Source organism: Erigeron canadensis, chromosome 4, assembly GCF_010389155.1.
Source record: "Erigeron canadensis isolate Cc75 chromosome 4, C_canadensis_v1, whole genome shotgun sequence".
Lineage (NCBI taxonomy): Eukaryota > Viridiplantae > Streptophyta > Magnoliopsida > Asterales > Asteraceae > Erigeron > Erigeron canadensis.
In genome coordinates, this window is record NC_057764.1 from 45,152,851 (window position 1) to 45,168,084 (window position 15,234).

At 30.4% G+C, this 15,234-nt stretch overlaps 1 long non-coding RNA gene across 2 annotated transcripts; it reads right to left on the minus strand.

Moving 5' to 3' along the window:
* Positions 1-13,336: 13,336 nt before the first annotated feature.
* Positions 13,337-14,792, minus strand: LOC122598643. 2 transcript variants are annotated; one of them, XR_006323677.1, is made up of 4 exons: positions 14,411-14,792; positions 13,973-14,329; positions 13,764-13,865; positions 13,337-13,655 (listed from the first exon to the last, which is right to left on the minus strand). It is a non-coding gene; the product is annotated as an uncharacterized LOC122598643 (long non-coding RNA). The 2 variants fall into 2 exon arrangements; XR_006323676.1 differs by having other exon boundaries at positions 13,337-13,667.
* Between the last annotated feature and the right edge of the window lie 442 nt (positions 14,793-15,234).

Below are 15,234 nucleotides of genomic sequence, written 5' to 3' on the forward strand. Positions count from 1 at the left end.
ATAATAAAAAAATAATGTAATATCATTAAAAAATACCACGTAATTAAAACAAAGTCCACGTCATCATGTACACGTGTCAAATGTTACTATTTTCGTGAATAAATGAAAGTTCATTTCTAAAAAGTAAAACTTTTAAAGGTCACTGCTATTTTCGTGAATCGGCCGAAAAGTGCTTTCTATTTTCTGTAGTTATCCCAAGTTTAAATGTAAAATCATTGTTGAATATAAAAGTTTAAATGTAAAATCTATATTATTTGTATTATCTTATAAAACATTTTACCCTTTTTTAAAATCTCAAAAGATTATTTCAACTACTTAAATTACCTCTCTTCTTTTTTTTACTAATTTAAACATCTATACCTACTATGCCTATAATACCGTTAAATATCAACCACTCAATATACCTATAATACCGTTAGATATCAACCACTCATTTTTTCTCTCTTCTCCATAAATCATTTTATTTCTCTAATTCATTCAAAATCGTTTATCTCAAAAATCGTTTATTAATAAATTATAAAAATTGTATGTGTGTTCTTAAAATTTCATGTTTTTTCATTAGAGATGTCATTTAATATACCTTCGACGAATTTTTAAATCCGAGGACGGAACCCGTACGGCTAAACCATTTGGGTATCACACTCTATGACTTATCACCTTATATGACTTATTACCCCACCATCTCACGGCCGCAACGCGTGATACTTTCCCTCGTCTTAATAAATAAACTACCCTTCTTTTTTAAATCGCTACCTTTAAAATACCCAAAACACCCTTAATTTTTAACTTCTAACTCCCACACTAAATCTATCCAATATATTCCTATAATATTTTACACTCACATTTATCCAAACTATTTATCTTCTTTATAAAATAATTTAAATATTTCCACATAATATCTCTATCATACTCTTAATAAACTTATTTACAAAAATACATTTTTTAACCATAAAATAATTACACTACCATTTACGTCAATTACTTTTAGATTAATAATCACATCGTTATCACCACGCCACAAGCACCACTCGTTGTCGCCACCACATTGCGCGGGGACCTATCTCGTCTGTGTATATGGACATAAATCTAATATAATACTATTGTAAAAAACTCTGTTAAAATAAAGTGCATTGTTGAATATAAAAGTTTAAATGTAAAATATCTATATATATATATATATTTACTAGTTAATCAACTCGGGTTCAACCCGAACAATTTAATTAAAATTTTAAAAGTAATAAAAAAATAAAAAATTATATGTAATTTTTATTATTGATATATTGTAACTCGGTTTAGAGATATTAAAGTGACTTGCATTACCAAATTAAACATAAAAAGACATTTCTTTAAATTATATAAAGTATATATATTTATGTTTCCAACAAAAATTAGAAATTAAAAATAAACACTTATTGTTAAAAAGTATTATTAATTAATTATGACATCATAAGTAAAAATAGAAGATTTTTTTTAAAATATGTAGACTTGTCACATCATACAATTTTTTAAAAATAGTTTAAGAAGACAATTCTTCTTTACTATATATAAAGATTAAAATGTGTGAGTCCTTTTAAGCATTCTTCAAATTCAAATCTATGTTAATAAGTTGTCACATAAGATTCATCCAACGTGACATCTCCATATTTTTTTTAACAATATTTAAATTGCTAATTGACCACAAAATAACATATCCATGTCGAAGAATATTTTCTGTATACTTCAACTTCAATCAAGTTGACACCGGCCAAAATTTTTATTTACTGATCAATTAATTTTCATGTTATTTCTTTTTAATTTGTAGAGGTTATACCATCTGGTGATTAGAATCAATCCGGACAAAAAGCGAACAAAGAAGGTAAGTTTCATACTTGCATAACACCTTTAAAACTATTTTTTGTCACTTTTGTGATTGTCTTCCGTGATAAAATTTTCTTTCAAATCTTTCCAAATGGTTATGTATAAAATGGTGACATGAAAATCATTACAACAAAACATTATCTAAGCTTTAATTTTCAACCTTTTAACAATGACTATAACAATCCGCACATCGTGCGGGTAAAAAACCTACTAAAGTATAATCAAATTAAAATTATTTTTAAAACATTGAACGCATATATCGTTTTTCAACTTTTATATATCTTTTCGTAGACAATATTTTTTTTATATTTCTTGATCTGACATTTTTTTGCTTATCAACACTTTAACATATTTTTGATTCAGCTCGAGATATTGCAACGAAATAATAACGATTTATATAATCGTTGTACCCTATATTTATCATTAAAAATAATGTGTTAATTTGTTGAGAAAAAAATTAATTCTCAAACTCATAATTTATAAACTAAATATATTGATTATTAATGAGTGTAAGTTAATGAATTCTTAATCTGATTTTTTTTTCTTCTAATTTTGACTTTAATTTATATTTTTATTTTACATTGCAACTTTACCCTTTTTAACTAATAACACAAACACACCTGACTTTGATTATCAAAAATACCTATAATAAAATAATTTATAACATTTATCCTTCAACTTGTAAAATAACTAAACTATCATTTTTTAATTAATTATTTTTACATCAAAATAACTTATACAACTCCCTGCCGTCACCAACAATGTCGTTGCTATTATCATCACCATCGAATCACGCGAGTATGAGTCTAGTCACGTATAGATTATCTAGTCCAACGTTGGAACTAATTAAAATACACAAATATCCAAACAAAGCATCTCGGACCCGTTCATACTTGTTTTGTATTGCTATGGATACTTGAAGAGTATAATATAGTGTAGGGATTAATAATGTAAATAAGGAAAAGAATAAGGAGTTATAAGTTAATATTGTTAGATAGGTTGTTAGTAGCGGTTAACAAATTTGTTAGTATATACAACTGTAAATACAAATTGTAACATTAATACACACAATATTCATTTCTTAATAAAATCATTATCTCATCTTATTGATTCTTCAATATTCGATAAAAGTGTTACATAGGTTAACTATATAAGTTGTAATTTGTATATTATAATGATAATAATGGAATGAGGTGTTACCAATTAGTTGAGGTAAGAAGTCGAAGAAAGTCACAAGATGTTTGTTTGCTTTTTAAAATACAATACACATTATCCAAATGTACAAATTTACAAGAATAAGTATCATGGACATGCCCATGTACCACATTCATAGCGCTATTCTATCATCTAAAAATCAATCTCTATCTTTATATATATCACACAAAATACCAAAGTACCATTAACAACTAGTTACAACCACTGCCATATACCAAACAAAGATCTAACCATACCAGCAGACTTGTAGCAAAAAGAAAACATGACTGCACCAGTATGAGACCAAGTAGTCCCATCTTGTATGACTCACTATTCTCATACGTATGTGCAGCCATCCAACCTCAATCTGCATCCTTATCTAGCTTTAGGAGTATTGCCAACCGAGCTAAATTCCCACATATATGCAAATTTTTTTACATTCTATGTTTTCCTGATTTTAATAGTCATCAATTTGAGCCTAACACTCTCTCTAATCAACTGACACGTAATTTCCTTATTTCTTTACTGCTTATTAAAATCTCTAGCATTCCTTTCCTACCAAATGTGATATACTGCAGTAGCCACTAGAATTTTATTCAAAAACATACCAAGATTGTTATATTCATTTCTATTGGCAATGCTTCTAATCACATCCTGTAGCCTTCCCATCTCTTGTATTTTAACCATATACTGACTCAATCCCCTCCAGATTTATCTAACAAATTCACACTTGAAGAAAAGGTGATCATGGCTATCTATTATATTGTTGCAAAAGGCACATTTCAACTCAGCTTTATGATTACAAACAATCATTTTATCTTGAGTTAACAACTTCTCTTACACAGCCAACCATAAAATAAATGCATGCCTAGGATTAAACTGCTTAAACCATATAACCTTCCTCCATCCACCTCTGGCCACACTACTCTTAAATCATACCAAGCTTGCCTTGCAGAAAATTCCACTTTCTAGTTGCCCCTGGTCTGCTACAAAATTTTGTCTTCTTTCCCATTTTTAAGCATAGGAACAACAATATTCCTAATAATAGGAAATATTTCTAACCATCCATCAGGCCACTTCCATTCCCCATTGTTAATCATTTGATCAACAGTTATATCATTCTCCATTCTAGCATCATAGATGGCTCTTCTGTTGATAAATTCATGTAATGGACCATCCACACACCACTTATCATGCCATATTGATGTACTTTTACCATCTCCAAGCTCAACAAAAACATGATTTTTAATCAGTTTTCTTACTTCCATCATAGCTTTTCAACCCCAACTATCAGTCTTTTCCACTTGATAGCACCAAATACTCTTACCTTTAAGTTTTACTATATTAACCCAGTTTGCCCATAAAGATTCTTTATTTTTAATAATTTTTCAGAATTGTCTTATCAATAAGACTTCATTCCGTCTTCAAATGTCTTTGATTCCCAAGCCACCCTATTCTTTTGGTCTGCAAATATCAGTCCATATTTTCATATTTTAGAAGGTTGGACTTCATTAAATGCTACTTAACTGGTGCAATAGGGGCACTAGTTAGCAAATCCCTTGTATAATACATTGCAGCAACCAATGGGTCTGAACTCTTACACCTTATTAGGAATGCTCACTTTAGGAATTAATGCAATTAAAGTGACATTTACTTATCCCAACAGTTTATGTATCCTTGTTTTCATTTGAAAAATAACATGTATAAAAATTTACTAGCATTATATCTTCACAGAATGTAGTTACAGACAAACAACATCTAATAATCTTGCTCATTTTAGCCTACCCCATCATATGAAGCGAGGATGATTTATACCTTTCTAAAAAACACTTCACTTAACGGCTTGTTTAGATAAATATACTCCAATTATATACAACGTTTTTTTATTATCTCTTCCATTAAATTCCTTTGTTATTTCATTTAATCCAACTAAAAATAACCTGAAAATTTTTCTTAGATAGCTGACATTTAATCTCATGCTTAAATAATTCTTATTTCATGAATGGATTATCTTTTATGTATTATTTGAAAATTATAAATGTAAATGTAAGTATACTGGAAAAAACTTGGGCCGTTATCAATGTAGGTTGGGTTCACATGTAAAGTTGAGAGACGCGAGTTCAAATCTTAAGGATACCCAAATCATGTAGATATTAAGTGAAGATATTTTACCAGCATCATAACTCTTACGGGTAGAATGATAGGTATCCAATGTGATTCCGAGGAAGGGTGCCCTTCTATACACTTTTTTTTTAAGAAAATAATTAATAATAAAATGATATGCTAACTAGAAAAGTTTACTAAAACTTTTTATCATTGAAGACAGATCTTAGAGATATTTTTAGACATTAGTTGTGTTGTTGATGGACAAACAGATGATGATCGATATAGGAGACGAGTGGCCGATGAAAGTAATATGAGGAAAAAGGCTTATACATGTTTGCTATCCCTAACGCTGGTGGGTATAATCACGCCTTGGACAGTGCCACCATTTGCGGTTACACATTTGGTGGCCCACCTCGCACTAAATAATAATAGGAATTTACAAGTACAACGTACTACTACTACTTCACTTCATTGGACTTTTTTTGACACAAAACTACAAAAGCCTCCCTCCTCCTCCAACGGCCACAAAATCTTTACCAATAATTGATAATAAAATGAAATAAAACACATATCGATAAAATAATATAGAGTCGTTACACTATCCACACATCACCGTCATTCCGCTTATCTCTTTTAATTTTTAACTTTTTTCCCTTTATCCAACATTTTCTTTTCTATAGATCCACACTTATATTTATTACCGGTTACAATGCACTTACGATATACGGACTATGTATGCATATCATGATTGGTTACTATTTTTGTCTAAGTTATGAAATTAAAATAAATTAAAAACAAAGTATCACTTTTTTATTGATCTTTACATCTACCAATATACTAAAACAAGATTGAAGTATTTATTGCGTGACACATGGCATAATATTTGAAAGACACATGTACTTTTAAAATCTTATAAATTAGTTTTTCTAATTTTTCAATGCATAAGTTAATCCTTAATTAATTTAATAATTAATAATTTATAAACGATCGATCTAGATTTTTCCTTAATCAATCATGTCCTCGTTGGTATACAAAAGTAAAATTACCAAATGTACAAAGGAGTTATCCAACAAATCAAATCATTGGTGATTCCTCTGCTAAGCTGATGTAGATCTCATAGAACAACATGCATCAGCTTGGAGAGCAAGAACAACATGCCTAAAAATTAAATAAATTAGTATTCTTCCTGATGATGCTAACAACGAAGAAATTTTATGCCATGATTCTAAAGTTACTGGATGGATCTTAATCACAAAATATAAAAGATAAAAATACATCTAAAATTTGTACGTCTCTTTATTTTGATGATAGAAAGCGGTTGTTTTGACGATACCTTATTGCTTTTCGTTTTTTTGGGACCAGATATATGAAAATCTTTTAATTGCTCTTCACAGGAAACTCATTATTAATCCCTTTCGAATTCCCATTTCAACCAACTTTAAAATATCTATATCTATATATTTATTAAAACAATAATTAACCGGACGATTCTACAATATTTTCAACTCAATAACTAACTTATAAAAGTGTCACATAAAATTTAATCTTACGTGTCATCTCTAAATTTTTTTGACAATATTAATTTTACTTATATATATACATCAAAGAATCTTTATGATGTATAACACAAAGATCTACATATTTTTCTATCTTTAATATTGGTATAGTTATAAGAAAAAATCTTTGCATTTTAAGTAAATATGTTAACATCTCAAATGGGACGTACGACTACTCGAGATTGCCTCTATATATTAGACATATTGATTTAGCCGAATAACTATGACATGCATAATCATTATAAGATTAATTCATTTATTGTTTTTTATTTACTCATGTTTATGACTTTTTTTTTGTTACTAAATATATGTATGAATTATAAAAATATATACACATATGATAAACTCTATGTAGTTAATCTTTGAAGTAGTTGTTCACAATAAAAAGCATAAGGCTACGATTTTCTCGAAAAAAGTCAATGAGATTATAATTGTGTCTTATATGAGCTTTTATATATGTATCCAATTCATATTACTAGCAATTCGATTGTGTATGTATATTTGTTTTGAATCCCTAAATTGTAAATTTAAAATTTGCATTTATTTTTGAAGGGCGTCAGTGGAAGATCATACGGCGGAACGATTTTATAAGTTAGATGTCGGATGAATTGCTTCTTATGATACTACATCATATGCCTACAAAAGATGTGGTGGCCATCAGCAGTTATCTCAACCAGATGGATGTTCGTGTGACGTATTTTAAATATGTTTTGACTTTAATGGTAAAAAAACCGTTAGATAACCGGCAGGACGATCGTCTATTTGCGGACTTGAATTTATCAATTAGGTGAATAGTGTCATTCAACATGACAACCTCCCAACAGTTCAATACCTATGGTTTATATCCTAGAGATTGATCATTGGCTCCACTTTGCTAACGGTTTATATGATTTTTTTTCTTTAAGTTTTTTTATTTACTTATGCATATGATTTTTTTGCTGTTAATAAATTTACAAAGGTATTGAAATATATGTTTTCACTTTTTTTCCTATCAATTGTTGCCCTGTATTTTCTATCATGTATTATTGTTTTACTTTAGATTATTGATTGATTAATGAAATATATTATAATGCCCATTTAACGTCTACTAGGCATTTGGTTCATTTCATTTTTCAAGAATATAGACAGATCCATACATACGCTTGAAGATGTCACATAAGTTACGCAATTGAAGTGTAAGGGTTTGAGTCTTGAATATATGTTTGGTGACTAATTGTGAAACATATTTGATATATTATATCTTTTTAATATATTTTGTTCATTGTATTTCTAATCCAGATTTACAGCAAGAAAAAATTAAGAAGTTATGAGTTTAAGAAAACATTAAAAGGTATCATGAATCATGAAAGATTAATTCGAACAATTGCAAATCGTAAAATGACAATGATCAGTAATTGTTCAATTATTTTCATTGTTGGCATGTGTGCAGTTATATATTACCTACAATCTTTTAGTCAAACATTTATCTTTACATTTGAAACATGTTTATACTAAAAAATAATTACGAGTTAGATTTTTTTTTTTTTTTTTAATCTTGGTATACTTATTAGAGACGTAAACACACATCATCCAATGTTTGAATCGAATGCTTTGCTGGAAAAAAAATACTCATAAAGATATTGCTATGTCAAGAACTAAACTTTTTGTTTTTTAAAATGACATCAACAACTCAACTATTTATTAAGATCATGTCGAAACACTAATTTATAACAACTCGTGCAACGAGCAGGTAAAAGACGTAGTATATATATATATATATATCCAATAAGAACAAGATCAAAATAAGAACATGTAAGAACCAATAGCAAACTTCCCATCACCAACCATTAAAAAGAATAATTTAGACAATTCAAAAACACATTTAATTATTTTTTTTTCTATGAAGTTTCTTGATTCCGTTATTCCTTTTCAAAACCAACTTTTTCATTTGACCGACTTTTATTAAATTCAATTCGTTCCATGTAGTACTTTACAAACCGATTCCAAAATTTTTGACATTGATTATCCATCAACATTTGCTTGTTTATTTTTCAGTTATTTTTTGGACATAGTGTGTTTATTTTTTCAGCATACTTCATATTGGATGAATAGCTATGTGATTATTTTTTTACTAGGTTTGGGTTTTATTGCATCCATAGTGGGTTTTGATTATATACTAGGCGCACATGACATAGCGTATCTAGTTAACATTAGACCATATACCGCATACAACATACCGACGACAGCTTATGCATCCATAGTCGAGTTACGTTCTTACATTAGATATATAGGACGGGACGTATCTAGTTACGTTGTTTTAACAGTAAACACATGCGACATACATATAATATTAAACAAAAAATTATAGAGTGGATGCAAAGCTTTTGACATAGTTATATACTTTATGAACAACTCATAAAGGGGCGATGTTGGCGTTCATTGCTCTACATAATGTGACTTGAAAAAAACCATCTGTTCGAACCTTGCATGGAAACTAAGGTGGATGCACTTTTTTATAGATGGATGCATGTTCTCATCTATACTATATTATAAAAAAAATAGCCTTTTTTATTTTTTGTAATGTTGAAAATATGTAATATTTTCACTTAGCACCCCTTAAAATGCTTTCACATACACAATCCCCTAACATTAATGATTAAATTACACTATCAATCATTTTATCACTTAAAATATGTCCATTAACCTTTTACATCAATTATATACACAACTCAATGCCGCTCCACCACCAAAAGTCACCCAACCATCACACCGTCGCTGTAACGGCCGCCGCCGCATCGCGCGGGCATCGTGCTAGTTTTTTTAAATTGTTTTTTTGTTGTCAAGAATGCTTAAATAAAAAACCTATGATATTTATAACAATATATTATTATATTAATATACATTAATTAATAAAATATGAGATTATTTAACAATTACATTATATTAGGAAACTCCGAAACTAAGGTGGATGCACTTTTTAATAGATGAATGCATATTATTATCTTTTTATTTTTACTGAGTATTGTTTTGTTGTCAAAAATGCTTAAATCAAAAACATATAATGTTTATAATAATATACATTAATAAAATATATATGAGATTATTTAACATCTTAGATTAAAAAACTCGAAACTAAGATGGATGCATTTTTTTTTTACATGGATGCATGTTCTCAACTTTTTTCATTGTTTTATCAAGCATGCTTCAAAAATAAAAAAAATGTTTATTATAACGTGCGTACTTGAACATATGGAAAGTTTATTAATTTTAAGAAACATGATTATCCAATTGTTAAATTAAGAAAAAACTAATTAGTAACCACCTTATTAAGTCTTTCGTTAACTGCAAAAAAACGTGTGACAATTTTGATGTATTTTTCTTTTTCCATTGATTTATTAAAATACCTCTTTGTCCTTTAATATCTATTTAAATTGACTAATATGCCATTAATTGAAAGGATTATTTCAAAAATACTATTAATCCACCATCATCGCCGCCAACCATAACCATCCACAACCGTCGTTTCCGACCATAACCACCATCAGGAAAAAATCTGGTGTTTATTTGGTGAAGAAAAAAAGAGTATCTTGGATTGAGTAGCCGTAACCCATTGGAATATATATAGAACAGACGAGATTTGGGAATATATAGCAACAAATTTGCGGTACAATTTTACAAACTGTAGTTGTTATTTAAAGAGGAAAATTACATTTTGAAAATTATTTGAGGAGATAAATATTGTTGTGTATATGAATCTACTAGATTGATTGAAACCGGAAAGAGAGAGGGTGTTTTGTTATTTTGTTTGACTTTTTTTTATTTTTATATGTGAGAGGAAAAAAAAAGTAAAGCATTTGATTCCTCTTCTACCCTTTTCTATTATAAATTAAAACTACAAATCCCTAAAAAATCTCAACCATAGATCACTGTCATCTAACGTCAAAAACTTGTTCTTACCAGTTCGCATTTTCAAGTCATTCGCATTATATTGCCAACCTATATATATATATATATATATATATATAGGAGAAAGATAATTTGAGACCAACTAAAAAAAGTCCAAAAAAGTACCATTGATTTTCATAACTTACACACCACCATCATCATCTACTACGATATACAAGACTTTTTTGTAAAAACACTAAGACTTTCCAGCGACGGGCCCACAGAAAAATCATGTGTACACATGATTTTTCTGTGGGCCCGTCACTGGAAAGTTTTAGTGTTTTACAAAAAAGTCTTGTATATAGTAGTAGATGATGATGGTGTACAAAAATCAATGGTCCTAGTTGGTCCTAAAATAAGAAGTGGTCTCAAAATATCTCACATATATATATATATATATATATATATATCCTTCTATGAAGGTTTGACATGGGTCGTTTTAGGTTTAGGTCTGAGGGGATGATTTACTCCTATTAATTGTCTTCCCAGTTGGGTATTTGAAATAGACTGTTTCGAGAAAGCTTTCTACCGCATATCAGATTAAAATAACGTATACTAGATCTCTCGCTGCCAAATCGTGACACGAAGCTTAAGAGAAATTCACCTTAAAAAAAAGGAAAATGATAAATCATCCTAACCAATCCTCCTAAAATCCTCTTAATATATCCACTTGTTAACACATGGAATCCACTAATTCTCTTTCCTAATCTCACCCCCTGATTTTTCACATGTCACAATCCTATTAATTAGGAGAATTTTTAGTCTAATAATTTAGAAGGATTGATCATTACCTTAAAAAAATGGGGGCTGCTATTCCAACCACCTTTTTTCTAACCCCGACCACCCCTTTAGCAGCGACCCTTTTAGCAGCGACCCCTTTAGCAGCGACCCTTTTAGCAGCGACCCCATTAGCAGCGATATCGCTGCTAAAAGCTATGTAACGTACAGAAACATTAAATTTTGTAGTTGGGTAGAAGTAAAACATTTAAGTTGGGTAAAATAGATGTAAAACATTTAAGCTATGTAAATTAGATGTGGTAAGTATAAAGTGAAGTAGATGTGGTAAGTATGAAATATTAATGCGAGAAAAAAAAAATTTTATCTTCTTTTACAATACATAATCAACATCCTCTTCTTTGGTGTTCAAAATTCTTCTTTGAGATATGGAGTTCTTTGATGAAAAAAACCCGAATCAATATGATGAAAATGACTCAGATCCAAGTGATGAATCTGACGATTCAGATTTTGAGCTAGACTACAACCCCGAAGCATTCTATACAAACGAGGTATAATTTATATGATTTTGTTGATACTGTTGTTCCATAGATAACTTTTGTGAATAATTTGATATTTTATTTGTTTTTACTATTTTAGACGTTCGACTCACGTGAAGCACTTACGATTTGGGCTCAACGAACAGGACGCGAGCTCGGTTTTGTGATAATCAAGAGAAGATCTAATCAAAAGAAAAGTAATGGTGTAGTTTGGGAAGTCTCGATTGCTTGTCATCGTGGGGGAACACTTGATAAGCGGGGAAGCAAAAACAAAGATATAGGGACCAGAAAAACTAATTGTCCGTTTATGTTGGAAGGTCATTTGAATGATGATAATTGTTAGAGGTTAAAGGTGATAGACCATAGACATAATCACCATCCATTAGGTTATGATCAGGGTCATGCCTATTTAAGGCGTTTGTTTGAAGCTGAAAAAGAGTTTGTGGAAAGGGCAGTGAGACTAGATTGTAAACCGAGCCGAATTTTAGTTAACTTAAAAGAGGAATTCCCAGAAAACAGATCCACCATCAAAGATATATACAATATAAGAAAAAGATGCAAAAAAGTGGTCGGGCAAGAAAGAGAAACTTCAATGCAGGTTAAGTTGTCATTTCTACATTAAATTAAGGTATCTGAAGTTATATAGAAATCTCATTTTGTATTAATGCAATGCAGGTTATGTTCCAAATGCTACAGGATGGTAAATACATGTATCATTACACCACAGATGGTGTATCAGAACGATTGGAGAATTTGTTCTTTGTTCATCCTTTATCATTTGAGATATGACGTGCATTCCCTTGGATTGTGGAAATAGATGCCACGTACAAGACTAATATCTACAACATGCCACTTGTTGAGATTGTCGGTGTAACTTCGACAGGCAAGACCTTCAGCATAGCTTATGCCATTACTAGAAGCGAACGGGAGGCTGGCTACAAATGGGTCTTACAGTGTTTAAAATCAACACTTGGTGAAGGCTTTGTTGTACGAGATGTACTCACTGATAGGGAGCAAGCCTTAATGAATGCATGTCACGATGTTTGGCCAGAAGTAAAGCACTTGCTATGTAGATTCCACATATGGCGAAATATAAAAAAACATAGTTAGCCAATGCTTTCGTCAAAAAGAGTTTGGGGACCTTTTCATCATTGGTGGGACGTGCTCATTCAATCTCTTACATATGCTGAATATGTTAATAATGAGGTTGTGTTTAAATCGAAGTTGGAAGATTGCCAAAGTAAGTTTTGAGTTTACTTGCATTTTATTGAAAAAGATTTATTAATACGTTTTAATTTAGCAGATGTTTATATTGAAAAGGATTTATTAATACGTTTTAATTTGGCAGATGTTTATATTGAAAAGATTATTTAAAAGTCACATTAATGTTTGTATTTTATTGAAAAAGATTATTTAAAAGTTACATAAATGCTCGTATTTTATTGAAAAAGATTTATTAATACGTGTTAATTTGGCAGATGTTTATAAGTATATACAGAAGGAGTGGTTGTCCCCGTATAAAGAAAGATTTGGGTCAACTTGGCTTCCTTGGGTGGCAGACGAGCCAACTTGGCTTCCCTCAGGTTCCGGGTAGTTGAATTGGTAGCCTTGCGTTCCCAAACCTGCTAAAATCCTCCTTTGTCCAGGACACTGGTCGCCTTCCCATGAGACCTTGAAATGCTTGTTCTGGAGGGGTTAGGTTAGGGGCCATGCTCTGTGTTTTTTTTGCATCCTTCAACTTCACCTGATAATTATGCTACAATTAAAAAATGTGAAATATTAAAAAAGAGAACCAAATGTTCTTAATATATATATATATATATATATATATATATATATATATATGACTTACATGTTTTGCTTGGGCTTTGTTGTTTTCCCAAGTTCCATCTTTATGCTTATGGGTTGTTTCAAAAGTGTCGACCAGGTCTGGGAATCCTTTATCAGGGTCAAACTGTATATATGTCAAATTAGCTCATTTATATAATTATATATGTATATATATATATATATATATTTAGATATATAAATGTGTATATACACAACAACTAATTCACTTACTAATAAAAAACAGCTTTATGGCGAATTTGAGTGACAGACCGACGACCATGTGTCCCCGCATACAGTTGTAGATCCCGGTTATCCTTATTTATAGCGGCCCTTGCTATATTACCTTCCCTCATATAGCTTTCCAACAAAGGTGTCCAGTCCACAAGCTCCATCCCCTTTGGATGGAGGGTTGAACTCAAGTTTTCCATAAGCTTTTGGACCTCATCTTTTTGTGAAATGCTTGGATTTGAGTTTACTCTTTCTGTTCCTGTACATGTCAGCACAATCCCTCCTGATCGCGGCTTCAACTCCGTCCCTAAGAGGATGAAATAGAGGTAGATCCAGAAACGGACTCAAGTTGAACCTTGACTGCAATTTATAGGCAGTGTTAGTAATCTATCATGTTTTTTAAACACCAAAAAAAATCCATATATGTGAAATAAATTGAACCCGTAAAGTAGGGATAACATGGCTCTTCCGGTCATCCAGTACATAGTGCCAGCTGTCATAGTGCATCGGGACTATCCCAACTGCTGTCCCCATCAGACTTTTATACATGTTTGCATTATCCCCCACTACGTGCCACGTTTTTTGGTCCTTCGTATCAAACTCGATTGATAACAAACCCTTCTTTTTAAATTCTCTCTCCAACTTTAAATTTGTAGCTGGTCCCCTCTTCTTCATTGAACCTACCAAACAAACTTAAATAAATAAACAACACATGTCAACATACGAAAACATGTTATAAACTCAATCTTTCTTGTCACTGGCCTGACATCCAGAAGGTAGCTGCCAATTGTAAGGTGGTGGATCACCACCAGCATCGCCTCCATGAACGCTAGCAGACATTATATGTGTGTTTACATGAATTAACATTTAAGATTAGCATATTAAAAAAATTAGTCAATTCTATCATATTTTCTATATCATATCAAATATTACATGTTGCTAACTAATTAAAAATATATTAAATAAAATGAGATGACCATTAAACAAATAGGCTAAAAACGATTTGTTAAACTATATTAGAAGTATATATTTATCATAGAATGAAATAGGCTAAACATATAAAAATTGCCATTAGTCCATTTTTGACATGTAAGTAAACATTGTTCACTACTTTTTATTCGTTTATTTATGGTTAATATCCATAATATGGCTTGTTTGGTTAATTTCAATAAACAAAATATATAAAATAAAATAATAGAACACTTGGTTTGTGATTTTTGGATAGTCACGAGAGGAATGAACAAAACAAATAAATTGTTTTGTAT